A 20,909-nucleotide genomic window follows, 5' to 3' on the forward strand; every position below is an offset into this window, starting at 1 on the left:
CACAACTAATGGATCAATGGTATATTCGCCATCGGATAATGTATACGGGAACTTTTGGTTTGTCGATCCCAAGTTTCGGCAAACTTTTCAATCATGGAACATAAAAGACTTTTTCTATAAACACTTAAATTTCTTCCAACCAGATGTTGATGACGATAAGTCCTGGATTGAACTAACAACCCGAAAAACAAGCGTTACGGAACCATATCTCCTCAAACCAAAAGAGATAGTTTAGCAAATTAAACACTCATTAACAGTCACTTTATTCCTTTTTATGCTCAGATGGGGAAGCTTTGGAATATGAATTCTGATAACTTAGAAACGAAGCAAGTACTGCAAAAAATCTCTAAATCCTTTCTTAATGCCACAAAAACTCATTCCTTGGACTCTCATAGCCCACTGGGTTCTACTCAAACTATATCTTCAGACTACTTCATTTCCCCTGGTGTTTGGAAATTCGAATACACTCGTAATTTTGGCAAAAAAACTCTATTACGAAAGATATGGAATAGTCTTCGACTCGTTTCTCTATGCAAAGCTGATACTAGATAGCCTAGTGTTTGTAACAAAAGCCATAAAATTTCACAAAATCAATGGCCGCTCACCACAATCGGCAGAGTATTGCTAGCCGCTTTGTATATTATACTCTTCACTTATATAGTGATCTCGATTTTTTGTCCTGGATGAATACAATGAAAAACTGGACGAATATCATAAAGAACAGGCACCTCTAGTGGAGGAAGTTGACAAGGTAAACCAGAATTGCATGTCTCCTCACATTCACTTAAAAAAATTTGATTGAAATCAAATCTTCTCGTTCTACCGATATTTTGTCACCAACTATCGACTCCACTCTGGAAGATGACTTGTGAGACTTTGAGGATCTTCTCTCCCTTCTCCCACTCATCGGTCCACTGGACTCTCAACCGCCAACAACCACTCTACTAGCAGCTACTTATACTGTTACTCCTACTAAGGCCCCTTTTACAATTTTGGACTCTTCATGATCTTTCACTCTATCAGCTCCCAAAACAACCTTCACCTGCTTCAAAAGCTACTAAATTGAAGCCAACACCCCTGCAGTTTTCTTCTTCTAAATTTGAAATACGTTTTGGTTCTTCAAATTCTCGTATTGAGAAAGGCACACAAAACAGTTCGATCACATGAGGTACCAACGGCCAACTCGCTGGTACCAGATTCCACATGCATAGTGATAGGTAGTAGATAACCCTTCCATCCTACTGAATAGAATAAGAAATTGCATAACCACTTGCAACAATTATGCTATATTAAATCAAAAGCCAACTCAAGAAGAAACTCTTTGGGATATTACAATAACTTTCCCAAGTATTTTGTTAATCATCCCGAGACTCAAGAAAAAACTCGGATAGTAGGATAGTAGGTTAACCTTCCCAAGACCATTCCCATCCAGAAGCGCCGTAAAACAATATGTAACAGTCGCTCGCTTCTGTCAAATTTGAGATCAAGAACAACAGTGTATATAGGGGTTTGGTCGTTTTTCATTGTCTATGCTAGAAGAGGTTTTCCAAAGTCATTTTCGTTTTTTACTTAAATTAGAGTTCGTATGAATGCAATGAGACTGAGGCCATGTAAATTTTTGCCTAATTCGATGTGTTTGTCTAGAAAAAACAGAATCCTAGATGGAGTTATGACTAGTTCATTTTCTCCTTTAGCCAGTTTTTACATAATTCACATCTTCGTTCAAAGTTTCGCCTAATTTCATATATTTACATATTTTCCGATTTTCGTTGAAAAAGTACTAAATTTCTTGACTTGCGGTCTACGAGTGGTTTATAAGCTGACTTTTTTTGCATGTTACTCCTCTGACAGTCCGAAATTTAACCACGAGGATCGAGGAAGGATGACACCCCACTGGGACAAAACTTTCAAGAATCCAATACAAGTGGATATCCTGAGTTAAGTCAGAAATTATAGATCAAACGGGCAACACGCATAAACTACATACGATAGAAGTATTGCATATAGGCGAGAACGGCTCAAACTAAATACGCGAGAGGAATTCAGTAGCTAGTAATTAACTCTAATCCAGAGTTTGTCGAAGAATTTGCTCTATCAGTTGACTTCGCAAAATCCTATATTTCAAATATTGATCTTATGGGTGACTAAAACCTTAACTATTTTTATATACTGTTGGTTACAATTTCGACGCCCTGTTGGTTACAATTTGTAACCAAGACTCCTTGGTTACGATTTCGACGCCCTGTAACTTAGAAGTTGTCAATAAATCAACACCAACTCATTCAAAAACACTGAATGACTATATTATCACAGATTTAAACTCAACTGAATTGAAGAACAAAGTTTCAAATTTCACTCCACCAATTATAACTGGTCACTTAGCTATAATTTTGATATCTTAATTGAAGTTATTTGATAAAACTATGCCGTTTAAGCGCATATTATACGATAGATCAAAAAGTTCAGAAAAACAATTTGAAACTGCCCTAATAATCATTAACTGCGAGTCTTTCTATAGGAAAAACAACCCTGAAAAAACATTCATTGTTTTAAATTTCAATGTAGTAATTTACCTGAAAAATTTCGCACCACTTAAACAGTTGATTCGTAGTGACAAATTCAAAGTCAACCTGAAAGACGATAGTTTCAAATCGAATTTTCTTAATCCTAAAACAACTGAGCGACAAAAATGAAATATAATAAATGACACAAGAAACAAGAAAACATCAGCAAACAAAATCACACCACTTAAAATTCATTAAGTGAAACATTAACAAACAACTTCAAATGGAAAAGTTTTTGAATTACAAGCTTTCTAGTATCGGACGTTTTTTGAGGAAAAAGATATTAAAAAAGTAATTAATTCAACCATCAAAAACACAAAGATAAAAAGGAGAGCAAACGATATTTTTTGATTCCAGTTCGTAGGTGAAATATGAAGGTAAAAATAAATAACAAAATTAAACGCAAATAAACTACCCGCAGCTTCTGATCTTCCAACCTGGGCTCTGAAAGATGGGTGAAAGATGGGAGCTTTCGATTCTATCAACCACGAACATTTAAAGACTAAACTGATAAATTTGGGATTCTCTGATTCAGCCATTGAAATGTTTCATAGCTCCATCAGCAATAGGCAACAAAAAACTGTTGTAATTATTACTGATTCCAATTGGATCCCACTTCACCAAGGCGTACCTCGAGGTACAACCTTGTGACCCCACAATTTCAACCAATACATAAATGACATGAACAAAAATTTAACCGAATCTTGCAAAACGCAGATGATACACTTCTATTTTGTGTTGATAATGACATCAAAAATTCCCAACTGCTGCTTAAAAAGTCCTCTCAAAATTTGTCTCTGTACTTTACAAAACATTATTTAAAACGCAATAAAAAACTTAGTTGATAATATTGAGCAGAAAATGTCAAGGCAGAAAACATAATCCAAAACTATAATTTTAGATGATAACAAAATAGAAGAAAAGCCAGAAAGTAAGTATTTTGGGGGTGATTCTAGATCAATTTCTAACCTTTCAGGGCGAAGTTTCAATCCTTTTATATGAAAAGGAGACTTTCAAGTGTTAATAAAAATGGCATGCAGGATCAAAACGTTACAATCGATTAAACTATTGTAACATTCGCCCGGAAGTACATACCGACGAAAAAAAGGCTAGGTTATGAAGTGACTGGCTAGCGTCTAAACACAACTTCACATGCTTTAAACCGTCTGTACCAAAGCCAGTTTCATGTATGGTACATTGAAATTGGGTCGACAAAGTTGTTACTATTTTGGGCTATCGGCCAGATCTCACATATTAACTTAGTTACATGCAAAGTATTGATCCCGTGGCTGGGTCTCAGTATCCCCAGACCACGAGGTCACTCCTAAAAACAGGGCTACTACTTATTTATTATTTTACTATTGTTTTTGTTCAGTAGAAAAAAATCATCATATCCCTCGGAGATGGATCTACCCTTTCCCTCAGTTCCTAGCTTCGCATACTCTGAAAATGAATTCGATTTTAATTAAATTCAACTCAGGACATACCAGGAAGCTGAAAAACGTTAAAATTGAGTTCTCAGTTTTTTCCCGAGACCCATCCGGATTTTTGAGTCCGGACGAAGTGCAGTAAGGTTGTCACTCGGGAAGGGTAGTAAAACCGTTACGATACCCCTACAAATTCTCGGGAATTGCTCCGTAACAATTGTGGCTACAATTCGGAATGCTCTTCTAACAAGAATATCGATCGTAGTTCCATTTTGTACCGTAGGTCTGTTTTCTACAAGCAAGAAACGTTGTTCTGTTGATTTTCGCTTTTTTTCTGAATTCGCGAAAACAAAAATGGTCACGTGTCTTTAAAATGTTTGTTTTTTTTTTTAATTTCAAATTTCAGCTAAAACCGACCCTAAGAGCAGTACCGGGACAGGAGGAGGGTGGAGTTGCCTTTTTGCAGGACAACTGACAGCTGTTGCATGAGATAGCAAGCAGTTTGCCCGGGTTTGGTACAGGCAGAGTGCGCTGCTGCCATTGAAGCAATGCGACGAATGGTTTTAGCGGCAATGGGCGACCAGCCCCCAAAGGCCTCGACAGAGAGAGGCACAAACGAGATGGCAGCTTCTTCGCACGCGGAAAAGTGCTTTGTGACCTTTCGCTCGTCGGATAATTCGAGGGCGTGGCCGGCACTAGTTCCAGCACTTTGTAAAGTAGATGACTGCAGGGAACTAATGACGGTCATGTCCAGAGCGGCTGGACGACCTCGGTACCAACAGGGAAGATAAGTGTCTCCCGGGCGAGAGCGAGAAGAAGTGAGATTGGCTTTTTCTAAAACGGGGGAGAGAGCTGCCTTAGCGGCGCTGTTGAAAACGACATCGCGCAGTCTGTCATTGCGCGATATGCGGTCTCCGTCGGCTGCGCATGCGAGGGCGTGACAGCCAAACGTATCTAGAGTCCTGGAAAATTTTGGGCACGTAGACTCGCTGCTGAGTAGGGGAACTCCGAGACGAAACCAAACTGCAAACCGAAACTCGGCTGCCGGAAGGGTTAACCCTAACGCCTTCAGAGGGACTGCCGAAAGCCAATCACCACTGTTGGGGAGCAAACAGGTAAGCAGTCTGGCTCTGTCTCGGGGTGTAGAGGCGGATGACATGAGCTCGGACAAAAACTTGGAATCAAGTAGGCTTGAAAGTTTCATTTGTGCTTTGGGGGGCCATGAAAAGAATGTCAGCGTTGTCACTGAAAAACTCGGGGGAGGACGATAACAATTCAGCACGGTGGAGGGCACCGTTGTGTTCTGAAAGATCCGGTCAGAGAGATATTTGATGTCAATGTAGCACCCAAGGAAGGCCACTGGGGCGATCGAAGGAGAAACTGGAAGCCCGAGGCCAGCTTTAGCCACAGGCAGTGAACACTGCAGGCGTTGAGACGGCGACAGGGCTGAACCAGTAATGGACTCGAGACATAAGTGAACGGCATTGTCAAACTGAACTAGACAGGTGCTAATGGAGAAGGGATCGCAAGCCCGCATGCTGAATGTGATTTTGGGAAGAGCTGCGAAGCTTCTCAAAAGATGTAATTACAACTGAGGATCTTCCAAGAGACGGATGGATTCTATAAAGTTTTCGCACTTTTCTACTATTTTCAGGAACAGGGCTTGGATAAAGTCGTCGTTAGTCAAAATGGCAGCGCCCAGGTTCTTCAAACCACTGCTCCGAACGGTAATGGCATTAGGAAGAGCACTAAAATCCAGTTTGGGGTTGGGAGACCAAGCTTCACGTTTCTCAACGCTGACCTCCAAGCCGACTTTAGCCATAGACGAAAGCAAATGCGGAAAAACCTGAGCAAGAAGATTAACATCGTCGACGAGGGAACCATCGTCAAGGTAGCAGACATTAGAGGCGAGATCAGTAAACTGGTTCTTGAGAGCTGCAATGATGGGATAAACAGTAATGGCAAACAAGAGAGGAGCCAGTGGGTCACCTTGCTGGACGCCACACGCGGATAGCACAAGGGAATAACCAAAGTTCAGCCAGGATGGTTGGCTGTAGCAGTAGTTGACCCACCGGAGAAGCTCTGGAAACTGGTCAGCAAGCTGCCGAAGAATAGAGGACGGGTCGAGGGTGTTAAAGGCGTTTTTCAGATCGACCTGGGGAATAGCCAAAGAAGTAGTGTCACCCACGGAAGCAACGAGCCCGTTCAGCGCGTGAGGAACGGCTTCACAGCCACCAGGAACGCCCACTCCGACCTGAAGAGGAACGAGCAAAGAGGCGGCTTTCTGGCTAGAAAGACGACAAAGGCACTTGGCAACAAGTCTGCGCAAGATCTCACCAACTGCTATGGGTCTTATGCTACCATCTTTTTTCTTCCGCGCAAGAAGACCGGCTCCGCATAAGTAGGGAGCAATGAAGATAGGAGCCTCACCACGAGCAAGAAGATTGACAACCTCGAGAACGGCAGAGATGGCCTGATCGCCGTAACCGGGTGAAGGGCAAAGAAAAGCATTAGACAAGTGTGTGGCATAAAATTTGGAGACACCTGCAGCAGAGTCTTTTAGAAAATTTTTAACACAGTTGATATATATATCACGGAAATTGCTGCACGGGATAAGATCTGGAGGAGGCTCGGGAGAAAGCACGGCAGTGACTGCAGGAGGATGTTTTTCTTGCAGGACCGAAAAAGCCGCGTCATCAAAGCTAAAACTCTCTGGGCAGAGATCGGCAATGGCTTTACGGTAACTTCCTTCATGGTCAAGTTGCCTAGCGCGTTTAACATCGACTTTCCCGGATGGGAGGAGCTTAATGACGAGAGGCTTGACCGTTACGCCACCTGTTCAACCTGGACTGAACATTGTTTTCTTCGTATCGCAGATGCTTAGGACCACCGCGGGGAGGAGCACGCAAAACACACTGGCTGAGGATAAACAACTCAATCCAGTTGTCGGTAACCGAAGGATTGTTCTTAATTTTTGCGTAAGTCGAAGAGACTACTCTGGCCCAAAGGTTGCGACAGGTGACAGGAACGTGCTTTCTAGTTGGGATCGAAAGTTATCTATGTCTGCCAAGGAAGGAAGGGGCAGCTTGGTGGCAAGATTCCTGGGTTTGTGACGGAAGCCATCGCACTTTGAACCCTGATGCTTGTGGGACTTGACCAACCCCGAAGCACAAACTCCTACCTGCAACAGACAAACGGGGCACCCCATGCGGGGTTCAATAGCAGAAGGAGAAGCACCGTTAAAATCAACAGAAGGAGAAGCACCGTTAAAATCAACATTAGAAACAACATCAGAAACACTATTAGAAAGATAAGCATTGACAGAACTAGAGTTTGAAAGCAAACCGTAGCTTGGCGGTGAGTCTATATTGAGAGCATCCATGTAGTGGGTGAGGCTAGTGTGCGGGATGGCTGCTTGAACGTCTATCGTGAGGTCCTCCATGCCTTGGGTAAAGCTGCTGTGAGACTGAACTGGAGCTCGCTCCACTAGCAAACCCGTTGGTCGCTGATTGTTGCGAGGGGAAGACCATTGCTGGTTGCCAGGCTTCCACTCGACCAGGATCTGCGGGTCATTTGCGTCCAGTACCCGGGTCGCTGTTCAATCCTGTAAATCCGGTGGAATTTTCTTCTACGGTTCGTTTGTGCCAGACATCAAGAGACACCAAAACTGACTCAAAATACCGTGGACTTGGATGGGAGTGTCGACCAATGTTTAACACAAGGTTTGGAGAGTGAGGGTTGAATCAATCAGTAGAGTCGTCGATTAGTTTTCACCAACCATCCCTCGCGGGCTCATCCCTGAAACTATTTAATAAGTTTATAGCTAAAAACAAAAATTTCAAAGTGCTAATTGTTGTGATGAACTTATTAAACAGATTTGGTATGTTTGATGTTTGTGCCTGTTTGTGGAGCGCCCTTAGAGATTTAGAGATTAAGGGATTTTAGAGACAGGTCTGTCAAGTGGCTTTTTGTGGGGAGGTGGGAATCTGTAACTGGCTTGAAGAGTCTGGTGGTGCACCGCTGGAGCTACTGAGCTCGGGTGAGATTGTTTCTTGTTTTTGATTTTAATAATTCAATTTTAAAAGTTAAAATAATTTAAATATCTTTTGATTTTTTTATTTGCTGATTTAAAAAAATCCCACTAACCTCTTATCATGGGTTAGTTCAGTCCCCTAAATTCCAGTCAAAATCCTTTTTTTACCATTATGCTGCGTCAAGATGAGGAAAAAGAACAAAGAGTGTACAAGCAAAGATTGATTAAAACCTTCAGGACTGATAAATTGAATTGGATTAGATGTGATTGTTGTTCTAGTTGGTATCATATCAGTTGTGTATATACTTCTCTTAGCGACTCTAAGAAAACCCAATGGTTTCAGTGTCTTTCATGCGTTGATGTAAAATCTGTTAAAATAGCAACAATAGGTAATGAATTAGTGCTAGACAATTTCATTAATACAGCCATCTCAAATGTCCGAGCACTCAAGAGAGTACCAAAAAACTCGCATGTTCCTTTGGCGGAAAGTCATTCGGACAAAATAAATGACATCGTCTACAATGTAGAAGATGTTACAAACTGGCTAAAAAAATTGGTATAGTTACTCCCATGGCGCGTATGGTAAACCTAGTTACTTTTTTACGGAAGCTCTGTCAATGTCAAATGACGGAACTCAGCAAGGTGATCCTGAAGCCCCACCTCTTTTTGCGGAAACAATTCATACACTAGTCCAACAGTTGGAGTCGAAAATTAAAAATTGGTAATTTGATGACGGAAACTTAGCCGGCGACTATAAGGTAGTACTCCGGGACCTTCAAATCATTCTGAAATCCGAACAAATTTACGGCCTGAGCTTGAACACTGAGAAGTGCGAAGTGTTTTTTGGGACCGACTACTAGTCCACATTATAATTCAATTTTAACAAAAAAAATATGTCCCATAATTTGAAAGCAAACCGTAGCTTGGCGGTGAGTCTATATTGAAAGCATCCATGTAGTGGGTGAGGCTAGTGTGCGGGATGGCTGCTTGAACGTCTATCGTGAGGTCCTCCATGCCTTGGGTAAAGCTGCTGTGAGACTGAACTGGAGCTCGCTCCACTAGCAAACCCGTTGGTCACTGATTGTTGCGAGGGGAAGACCATTGCTGGTTGCCAGGCTTCCACTCGACCAGGATCTGCGGGTCATTTGCGTCCAGTACCCGGGTCGCTGTTCGATCCTGTAAATTCGGTGGAATTTTCTTCTACGGTTCGTTTGTGCCAGACATCAAGAGACACCAAAACTGACTCAAAATACCGTGGACTTGGATGGGAGTGTCGACCAATGTTTAACACAAGGTTTGGAGAGTGAGGGTTGAATCAATCAGCAGAGTCGTCGATTAGTTTTCACCAACCATGCCTCGCGTGCTCATCCCTGAAACTATTTAATAAGTTTATAGCTAAAAACAAAAATTTCAAAGTGCTAATTGTTGTGATGAACTTATTAAACAGATTTGGTATGTTTGATGTTTGTGCCTGTTTGTGGAGCGCCCTTAGAGATTTAGAGATTAAGGGATTTTAGAGACAGGTCTGTCAAGTGGCTTTTTGTGGGGAGGTGGGAATCTGTAACTGGCTTGAAGAGTCTGGTGGTGCACCGCTGGACCTACTGAGCTCGGGTGAGATTGTTTCTTGTTTTTGATTTTAATAATTCAATTTTAAAAGTTAAAATAATTTAAATATCTTTTGATTTTTTTATTTGCTGATTTAAAAAAATGCCACTAACCTCTTATCATGGGTTAGTTCAGTCCCCTAAATTCCAGTCAAAATCCTTTTTTTACCATTATGCTGCGTCAAGATGAGGAAAAAGAACAAAGAGTGTACAAGCAAAGATTGATTAAAACCTTCAGGACTGATAAATTGAATTGGATTAGATGTGATTGTTGTTCTAGTTGGTATCATATCAGTTGTGTAAATACTTCTCTTAGCGACTCTAAGAAAACCCAATGGTTTCAGTGTCTTTCATGCGTTGATGTAAAATCTGTTAAAATAGCAACAATAGGTAATGAATTAGTGCTAGACAATTTCATTAATACAGCCATCTCAACTGTCCGAGCACTCAAGAGAGTACCAAAAAACTCGCATGTTCCTTTGGCGGAAAGTCATTCGGACAAAATAAATGACATCGTCTACAATGTAGAAGATGTTACAAACTGGCTAAAAAAATTGGTATAATTACTCCCATGGCGCGTATGGTAAACCTTGTTACTTTTTTACGGAAGCTCTGTCAATGTCAAATGACGGAACTCAGCAAGGTGATCCTCAAGCCCCACCTCTTTTTGCGGAAACAATTCATACACTAGTCCAACAGTTGGAGTCGAAAATTAAAAATTGGTAATTTGATGACGGAAACTTAGCCGGCGACTATAAGGTAGTACTCCGGGACCTTCAAATCATTCTGAAATCCGAACAAATTTACGGCCTGAGCTTGAACACTGAGAAGTGCGAAGTGTTTTTTGGGACCGACTACTAGTCCACATTATAATTCAATTTTAACAAAAAAAATATGTCCCATAATAAAAATAAAAACAAAGGAAGAACTCCTCATTTTAGGATCTCCAATCGGCGAACTTTGCCAAAAAGAATTGCTCGACGAAAAAATTAAGGAACTTGAAAAAATCTCGGATGTCATTGACGTACTAGACGCCCATTATGGTTTTTACCTCCTGCAAAATTGCTTTAGCATGGCAAAACCTCTATATTTTTTGCGTACGAGCACTTGTTTTTTGCAAAATGATGCAAAATGATTTTTTGGAACGCTACAACAATTTTTTAAGATATTCGTTATGCAAGGTCACTAACGTGAAAATGGATGATAACCAGTTTTTACAAGCAGTTCTCCCGGCAGCCAAAGGTGGTTTGGGCATTGTGTGGCTTGGGTGGCTCGTTTACTCGCCTGTACCCGTTTTCTTAGCCTCAGCAGTAGGAGCAAAAGATGCCTTGAGCGAAATCTTTGGTTTGGAGCATGTGGATTGTGCCAGTCAGTCATATCTGGAAGTTTGACCTTGAGGAAAACGAAATACGTAGTTTTGGGATGAAGTTTAATTTTTCAAAAATTCGAATTGAGCCTGTCATGCTCAACTTTCTCGCGACAACTGAAAACATCAGAAATAAAATCAGAACGACAAAACTGCAATTGCGGGAAAGTGGCAGAAAAAACAGCGGGAAATTGCTATTCGCAATTTCCGAGATTCTAGTAAAAAACACGAGAGTAGAGCTGTCCTATCTTGATATAGGAGACAGAGTAATCAAGAGAGCAGATCGAAATCCAACTGAACCAGAGTGAACCTTCAGTGGAAAGGTGGACAACTGAAGTCTCCCAACGGTTCAGACCCCAAAACTATATTCTCAAGTTAAAACTCATTTCCTTTGATTGGAATTCATTGATAGCAAACTTCTCAAGTTTTTTTCAATCGTATTTATGCTAGAGTTACTGATTAGCTTAATTACTCTCATTCTCAAGTGTACTGCTATGTGAGTACCTAATTCATTTTCCCGAGTGTATTTTGTCATAGTTTTGTTGAGATAGAGCGAGTTTTAGGTTGATCCATCTGAAATAGATCAAAGTTCCACTGTCCAATAAAAAGTAATTTAACGGATTGTTTCGACCCTGTTTTTAACGGCGCTCGTGTATTTTGGGTTATTTTGAGACCTAAGTATGGGGACGTTCTTATTTTTTAGAGTGGAGGGGGTTTAGTAGTGGGTTTTAAGCTGTAACGGGTTTCAGTCTCATGTCGCAAGTGAACTGAATTGGTTCCGACCGTTTTGAGGTAGAAAAACACAAGAGATAGTGTCCCTGACTCCTGAGCCAATGGTTATAGGGCCTATTTTTCTGTAACATTCGTCTACTGCAGTCACACATGAGGCTTAAGAAAAATAGGCCCTATAACCACTGGCTCAAGGGTCAGGGACACTATCTCTTGTGTTTTTCTACCTCAAGAACGGTCGGAGCCAGTTCGGTTCGCTTGTGACATGAGACTACGACCCGTTACAGCTTAAAGGCTACTACTAAAATATCCCCCCACTCTAGAATTAGAAACGTCCCCATACTTAGGTCTCTAGATACCCAAAATACATGAACGCCGTTAAAAACCGGGTTGGAACAATCCGTTAAGTTACTTTTTATTAGACAGTGTAACTTTGATCCATTTCAGATGGATCAACCCAAAACTCGCCTTACCTCAACATAACAATCGTAAAACACACTCTAGAAATTTAAATTAAGGACTCACATGTTGATGCGCTCAAGAACCAGGAAGTAATTAAATGGGTGAGCAACTCTAGAATTAACTAAAGTAACTAGATAAGTTCAATGTTTATCAGTTTGAATGGTAAGGGTAAGTTTGAACTCAAGAACGAAGTTTTATGTGGACCATTGGGACACTCAAGCTGTCCACCTTTCCGTCGAAGGTTCACTCTGGTTCAGTTCGAATAATTACTCTCTCGGGAATACTCTGTCTTCTATTTCAGATAGGACAGCTCTACTCTTGTTCACTATGATGGAAATTGCGAATAGCAATTTCCCACTCGTTTTTTATATGACAACTTTCCCGCGTGTGTGACTCAATTGTTCTCCTTTCTTTTTCTGATTTTCAGTTCTCGCGAGAAAATCGTGCATGACATGTTCCATTCGAAATTTTAAAAATTTAAATTTCACTCCAAAATCAAGTGTTTTCTGCTCTTCTCAAGGTCAAACTTCCAAATATGACCGACTGGCACATACTCCCCGGACTCGAGATCGATGTCCTCATCGCGCGCTGTCTTCTGCCAGTGAGTCCCAGAAAAACCGAGTGTTGCTCAAGATACAGTGCCAGTGGTCATTTACAGAAGTTTGCAGCAGATTTAAGATTATCTACACCCCAAAATTCACGACCATTTAAAATTTTCACACTATTGCTAAACAGCAACCAAAATCTGCACTTACCTGCACCTTTGAATTTTCGCTTTTCAAGCCAATCATTTTAAAATCTCTTTTGTCCTATTCAATCAGGAAATTGTCATGCAGCATTTCGATTTATATAATAGATATAGTATATTAGTAACAATATTTGCTTTGTTAAAATTTCTTTTTCGTGAATCCAAGTTTCACTCGGATTCACACTCAAGCCCCCTTTCCCTCTCAAGACTCAAGATCCATCCGATTTGCCCATTCATCTCGTACTCTTCGCCTTGGAGGTACTGCATCCTGAAGTGCTAGATGCGGCAAACTGTCTCAACAGTTCCTCTTCATCATCGGAACTAATCACAATCTCCTCCCAAGCCTTCAGCTGTTCATAGGATCGCATCCATTCTCTCTGCTCCTGCAATCTCTTTGCTGGGTTGGGTAGTGCCTTCACCCTAGCTTCTCGGTTCAAGCAAAAGGAGTTGTGCAGGCTCAAGCTCACGTTCTTCGCCAGGTCTTCCTCTAGTATCGACTCCCTCGCTTTGGTATTGTCTCTAGACATCTTACCCACTCTCTTCCATCCCGTCGTGATCGCATTACGATGGGTTAGCAGGGGTCTCTTGAAAGCTTCCGGCCCAATCTCGGCCTGGAACTGTCGATACTCCTTTTGATGTTTTCTCATGTGATCTTTCGTTGCCCTGTACAACCAAGACGTCAGTGTCGCCCGAAACCATGGAAAGTACCTCAAGCGACTCCATACGTGCCTGACTTCCGTCGGTATGGCGAATACTTTGCACGCAGTCTCAAACAACTCGAGTCTCCTGCTGTAGTCTATCGCGTATATTGACTCAGCCGTTGGCGTCGTCGCCTCCCGATACTTCGTTATATTCTCTTCTATCCATCTCAGAGCTAACATCGTACTCACCACTAAGAGTGTCACCTTCTGCCGGTGATCCGGTAGTCCGATCGACCGAATCTCTTCCACATCCCACACCAGGCAAAGGTTCTTGTGATCTGGATACCACACCGTTTGTGCCAAACAGTGGCATGGGCATTCCCCATGAGAGATCTCAATGCTCCTGAGATTACGCTCCCCTGAGGCTTCCAAGAGAGGCTCAAGCTCCATCATTTTCTCGTGCATCGTGTCGTTTTCTTCCAGGTTCGGAGTACTTCCCACAGGTTTCCCGATCACGTTTTGTCTCTCGTGATCGCTTGTGTTTTCTCTTTCCAACTTCAGAAGATCTTCTCCCCAGATTTCGCTTAAGTCATCTCTCAATTCTTTTGGTACTGTCCCTTTGATTTTTCTCAACAACTTGTGCGAGTGATGCGACATCCGAGCCAACCTCACGCACTTGGGCACTGAGAAGGCCTTGTCCACCAGTATTCTCTGGCTGGACACTTCCACCATCGCCATGTGTAGCGGGTAGTGACTTCCGCACAAGTTGGCCATCATTGACCCTATCAGCGATTTCGCGTTCAATGGCAAGCCATAAGCTTCGCTCAGGGGAAATCCCATTTCCGCCTCAAGACCAACTTTCCAGCTCCGGATGTGTTTTTGAGTCACCTGCAACACCCCGGGCCATGATTCTACGCTCAACGCCGTCACTAAATGATGTTCAGACTCCAGTCTCTCCAGTGCCTGCAGACCACACATTCTCGAGAAGAATCCGAGAGCTGTCGCTATATTCACCGTGGTTCTCGCGTAACATTCCGCTATTATTTGCACTTCACTTTTCTCCCTTTCTGTGATGTCTTCGAACCAAGTGACCAGGTCTTCTTTTTGAAACGACAGTATTCTGACGCATGACCGTCCATCGCAGATGTGCTCTCCGTTCCCACACGTCGAATCCAGACAGCTACCCGGCTCCAATTTCTTCGCTGACCCGGGCTCGCTCGTCCTTTCGCTTGGCTCTTGCATCTGGGGTGTGATTAGCTTATGTAGCACACTCAACTTCGCCAGATCTTCATCTTCCGTTGGTGCTAACCTCACTCGCTCGGTGGTTTCCTCGATTAGACTCGCATGGGGATGTGGACACCAGGAGGGTCTTAGTAGCTTCCATATCACTCCCAAGTTCGTGGTTAACAAGCCATCTCCACCGCCCATGCTCACTTCAACTCTCTTGTTTGAGCGCGGTATGCTCATCACCTCTGGTGTTTTCTCAAGAATCAGGCCCAGGCTCGGCCCCTCTTTCTCCACCGCGTCTATCTCCATTATCCTTTCTGTCCAAAACTTCAGTAGCTCCGCTACCTCATGGTTTCTGTGGGCTCCTCCAGCTTCCGAGTCTAAGAAGGGATTGTAGGCTATTCCCATCACTCCAGACACATATTGGTTTTCCCCCTTCTCACTGAGTCTCGAGTACTGTTCTGACGAGGCCAGGTTACGGTGAACATCATGTTCTTCCTCGAACTTCTTATTAGAGAACCTCCGTACCTCGTCCAGCTTTCGATGGTTCTCTAAGGATAGTCTGGAACCATCTTCTTTCTCTATTCCTGTACTCTGATATACGTTCAAGATGATCGTTGAGACTCTTCTCTCCATGGTCTTACTTCCACTTGCTCTCTGGTGGCATGCCAGGATGGTGCTATCAGACATCATTGACATTGTCCATCTCAAGAAACATGTGGCATCTTTTCTTCTAGCCAGGCTCAAGCCTGAATTGTCCCTGGCCACGTGTTGCATCAGTGCCTGATACACCTCTAGCTTCTTGCTTCCCAACTTCAGCCTGTCATACGAGGTCAATGTCTCCAACTCTACTCCCACCAGACTCCAGGTGAACATTAATTGTCCCGCAGTTCTAACGAAGGGATTCGCCATTAGTGGCGGTGCTGATGAGGATGTTCTCATCGCCTCTTCAAAATGATCCTTCAACAAACTCTGCCAGGACCTCTTCAGATGACTTGCCATCTCTATCTTATTAACCTCGGCTTTTTGCTGGGTGGCCCAATTGCGTCGCCTGCGAGCTATTCCACTGTCCAACTTCTTCAAGCAGTCCTCCATTTCCTTCAATGTTTCGAGGGCCACCCACCACGTCCGGGAAGTGTTCCTCGTCTTGTTCCTCTCCAATGGATCACTCGTCACTTGTTTGCCCATGTCCTGATGTGCCTTCGAGATCCATTCTTTGCCGATCTCCACTTTCCCTACCTGTCCGTTCGTTGAACCTCTCTTCACGTTTACCTTCTGAGGCTTGAAGTCTTCTTCTGACGTAGAACTGGTGGAAACCTCTATTTCCTTTTCTACTTCAAGTGGTTTCCTGAGCTCCGAGCTGTTCTTGTATGCCGCCGTCTTGCATCGGGCCAAAACGATGGGCGCCGTCTCTCTCAAGTTCCCTTCCGAAACAGCATCCACTGAAGGACTACCCCATCCTTCCACTTCTCTCTTCCTCTTGCGAGTCTTCACATCTCTGCTCGAGGGTGTTGTGGCTATCATCATTGATTCGACCTCTCCATCCACTCCTTCCAACTCTTGCCTCCCCCTGCTCGAGCCTTAAGGATATTAGTACTTTTAATCATATTACTAGTCCCAACCTTATCCCTTTTTATATCATCAACCATTTTATCCACAGTTTTTTGTTTCAGAGTAGAGCTGTCCTCACATTTCTCTTTTCTAGTCTTCGATCGTGCGTTCCTCAGCTCCACTAGCTTGTTCAGCAGCTCTTTTCTTGCTTTCTCATCCAGGCCCGTTCCTATCAGGAGCGGTTCCCCGAATCTCACTACTGCGTCCCACAGTTCCTTCTTGAACTTGTCCAGCGTCGTCTCGCTGCCCACTTCTCGATTGAATTCCTCCAGGAACTCCTGCCAAGCGTCATCCTCGAGAGATCCCAAGAATATGTCCCTGTTCCCTTCGAACGTGTTCTTCCCCCTTTCCTCCGAGCTCAAGAGTAACATCCCCATATTGAAGGTCTCACCTGCCAATGGCAACTCTAGGTTCTTCCGCGGGGACGGGTTCAGAGGTGGTGTGGCAGTATCTGCCCAATTCTCTTCGCTCAAGTCTTTCAACAGCTCTTGAGTGGTGAGTTCCTCCCCTGATGGCCCTGGTTCAGGTGTATTCCCCACCTCCATGTCTTCTCCAGCTTCACTGAGAGTTTCATCCATACTCTCTTCCTCTGATTCATTTCTTCTTCTCTCGAGAATTCTTTTGAATCGATCCTCAACGGGTCCACTCCTCTTGTCTCCAGGCGTGTCTACAGACAGTGGTGACGGTGTCGTAGGATCCAGCTTTTTATATTCCGTCAGGGCTACATGCAGTTGACCTGCTGCATCTAGTTCTGTTCCCTCCTGTGTCACTTCTACTTGTTCCAAGCCATAGGGCGCCTTATATTTTCTCGTGGCAAATTTCATGTCGTCCACCAGTGCGACGTGTCCCTCCATCACGATCATCCTGCCATCATCCCATATGGGTAGCATATTCTCAAGTCCTTCCTTTTCAAGAGTCCTCAAGACTTTCCGCACCTCATATCCAGGGGGCTGCGAACCTCTACTCTTTTTCGCTTGCGTCGTCCACGAATTTACCTTCATCTCGCTGGTGTGGAAGTAGACTGCCGCCGTGTAGCCGATGAACAGGGGATCCCAGCCATCCGTGAAATGCCTCTGCGTTTCCTCCGTCATCATCTTCGCCATTATGGAGGGAACCACCAAGGGACTATTCATTCCCAAGGTCATCCTCCTGACTGTCGGGAACTCAGGCATGGTGGCTGGTAGGATTTCTTTCTCCATTATGGCCTCCAGCTCCCTCTTGACTAGGGCAAAGCACTCCTTCCAGGCGGGGATTCTCAAGACTTCTCGTCCGTTGGCCGTCAATGGGTTTAGGTTCCAAAACTTTGGATACATTTCAATGGGGCCCTCTCGCTTGCCTCCCATTCTACATTGCATTTGTCCCCTGAAGTTGCACACCATCATCTCGGCATCTTTCACTTTTCCGAAGAGTACCGTGTTGCTCATACGCGCCCTGAGCACCTCCTGCTGACACCAATTCAGCGCTGTACCATCCAGTACGCTGATGAGACTCAAGTGCGTCACCGAGTGACGATACGTTATCACCAGGGGATCTGGAAACGCGTACGTCACTGCTGGACCATAGATGCAGGTCACCACCTCCTCTAGACCCCGGATTATCCCCATTGGGTCCGACCTCATTGCCAGGCACAGGTCCGTCAACAGAGGCATCCCTCTGTTCGCCTTCTCCCATTCTTCTCTCGAGGTTGGGTTCTCATCTTCACCCGTCATGTATCGATTCTGCATCATGAGGTATTGCACCAGCAGTGTCTTCAACCCTGCGGCACACTTGTAGGAGCTGGTTTCAGTGCTCGTGTGGACTCTCCCCATAGACAGAGGTTCTCCATATTCCATTAACCGATGAAACGACACCAATTCCCCATGGGTCAAGAGTATTAGTGCCAGATACCCATCAACTCGAAGTGTCTCCACTCCTCGACTAAACATGTATGCTGGGCCCATGTTGAACAAGTATCTGGGGTAAACCAAATACAGAGCCAAGAGCAGGCTGATGGACATGCCCAGTATCTCCTGTACGAAGGCTCCGAAGATAGTCGCCGTGGTGCCGAACACTCCTGCCAAGAATTCTCTCTCCCAGCAAGGACTCAAGAACTTGAGAATCTCGTAATCTCTCCTAGTCTTCAATTCGCCGTTGGCGTGCTCTCTCCAAAATCCTCCAATCGTCACTTCATTGGCGGCCGAGACAAATCTAACCACCGTCATGTCTCTCGTTTCCGCTAGCTCCAGTTGCTTCTCTAGAAAACTCCAGATTTGTTTCACGAGGAGTGGTGCTTCCTCCCTCGTTTTATTCGTGACGTTCTCCAGCCTTGGTGTCAGGAATGGCCACCAGCCATTCTCTTGAGTCAAGCGATATTTCATCGATTCTAACTGTTTCTCCGTCTCGACCACATTTCTTCTCTCGTTGCTGGGACCTCTAGTCCTGCTGGTGGAATTTGCGACTTTCACATCCATACTCCGGAACCACAGGCTGGCCGTCAACTGGTTTATCGCCGGGTGGTCGTCCCCGATGACTGGGCTGAACTTGAGTTGTCTAGCAAAGTTCGATATCTCTAGCAAGAGTACCTCATCCAATACAATCAGGACGTCGGCCAGTCCGTAAAAGCCCCTCAGTGCATGAGATATGTCAGCCCATGCCGCCGGCAATTCTGATTTGTAAAGCCTCAAGTTCAATGGCTCCAGCTCTCGATTGGGGGCTGCCATCAGAATCCGCCATTCACTCCCTTCTGCTATCAGGATCAAGACCGCGTACACGAATTGTAGGGCGGGTGGCATACTTGCGTATCCCGGGGATGTGGTAAACACCACCTTCGTCTTGGACCCAAATCTCGAGGCTACGTTCTCTTGTACCTCATTCATCGCCGCAAATAACGCCTGAATAGCCTCCCATATCTTCTTTGATGTCGGAATTTCATCCCCCTTTAGTTGCTCAAGAAGTCCCATCGCGTGCAGGTGATCATTCATCCCTGCAAACAATAGCAGTTCAGGTTCACAGGGCATCTCCGACTTTATTGCTACCACTAGAGTCAACATCTGATTCAATTCGGCTCCTGGCAAGGAGTATACCAGAGTCTCCGGCCAGAACAACTTGGGAGACGTTCCTTCGAAGTCCGATCCCGCCACAATGACTACTCTTGCCGCAGCTGGATCTGTTCTATCGTAAACTGCCAGAGTTTTGGCCAGTTGGGTGCCACCACAGGGCTTCCCGTACCTGGGATCTTCCGCCAATTTCGAGCCTTCGTAAGCGGCGTCTGGCAATCCCGTTCCTCCCGGATTGAGTAGCTTGTCTACCACCTTCAACTGTGCCGGGGTTGCCAACCTGATTCTGGCGATGCTGGTTCGGTGCTTGGGAGGTTCTGCTATAAGTCCCGGACTCCCCAGCAGCTTGAGAGGTCTGTAATTAATGGGTCCCATGATCGTTTTTGTGGGAATTCCCGTCAGGTCTGTGGTCTCCATCAACTTCGCCCTCGAGAAGTGCGCCTCATGAGCCTTCAACCAGTCTATGCAATGATGTCTATTCAAATCCTCGTGCGACACTCGTTCGATCCCCAGGGTTTCCGCCAACTCTCGTCTGCATTCCAAGGTCTCCAGATCCAGTTCCTTCACCTTCTCAGGATATCTCAAGCGGGTAGTCTCCCTAGACTTCTTTTCTCTCCTGCCATCTGCCACCACCACGGAGGACATCGCCGAGGCCGGAGGTGTTGATGACTCTACCTCCTCCGACTCCATTGGTGTGGCACTCTGCAATCGGGTCTGATTGCTCCTCGAGCTATCTCTAGTATCAACTCTCGCTCCCAATCGACCAGCCAAGGCCCTCGAGGCAAGGAATGGTGGGTTGGGAGGTGGCCCTAAAGTGAATTGGGCTGTCTCCAGCAGGTCCGCTTCTAGCGTGTTTATGTGTTCCTGGAAGACGTCGTTCAGCCACTCAGCTCCCCTTGGCCTATCGAAATGGATTCCATCTTTCGAGGTGTCTTCAGGGAATCCCTTGTTCTCCATGCGTTCTGCAACGTCCAACAGCCTGAGAGGAAGCACACTGTTTCGGTGTATTTCTCGGATCGCCTTGTTCAGGCTCCGCACCCTCTGGTTCATCTCTAGGGAGTGTTGATCAAACATCATGTTATAGGGGACCGTGCATATCGTCAGCAGGATGGGATCCATTTGGATCCTCAGCTCCTCAAGAAGGCAACTCATCTTGTCGCACAGCCTCGTCACTTTCCTTGCTTCTCCTCTCGACACGTCGTTGGTCCCAACCATCAAGGTGACTGTGTAAACTTTGGTCATTCCTAGCATGTCCAGAGTTGCCAACATCTGTGGCGTAGCAGCTCCAGCGAAACTCAAGACTCCCGTCTGCCAATGTGACCGGATCTGGGTCAACACCCGCACCAGGCTGTCCCCTATAATCAGGTGAACCGCACCCTCTGGCACACGAGGTGGCGCTAGATACTGCACCCAGGCTGCGTCGTGGAAGCAGTCCCTCCTGGCTTGCTGTTCCGCATTCCAG

General features: G+C 44.8%; 2 protein-coding genes across 2 annotated transcripts in view; one reads left to right on the plus strand and one right to left on the minus strand.

Annotated features, from left to right (window-relative positions):
* Positions 1 to 7,811, minus strand: part of LOC134851623 (uncharacterized) — a 421,621-nt gene extending 413,810 nt beyond the window's left edge. Inside the window, exon 1 of the mRNA XM_063867790.1 lies at positions 7,795 to 7,811. The gene's annotated coding sequence lies outside the window, so the exon portion shown is untranslated. The remainder of the gene's footprint in view (positions 1 to 7,794) is intronic.
* The window catches only part of LOC134851630 (gamma-aminobutyric acid receptor-associated protein-like 2), a 225,704-nt gene that overhangs the window by 177,547 nt on the left and 27,248 nt on the right, over positions 1 to 20,909 (plus strand). The gene's annotated exons all lie outside the window — the stretch shown is intronic.

This window comes from Symsagittifera roscoffensis, chromosome 1 (assembly GCF_963678635.1).
Source record: "Symsagittifera roscoffensis chromosome 1, txSymRosc1.1, whole genome shotgun sequence".
Classification (NCBI taxonomy): domain Eukaryota; kingdom Metazoa; phylum Xenacoelomorpha; order Acoela; family Convolutidae; genus Symsagittifera; species Symsagittifera roscoffensis.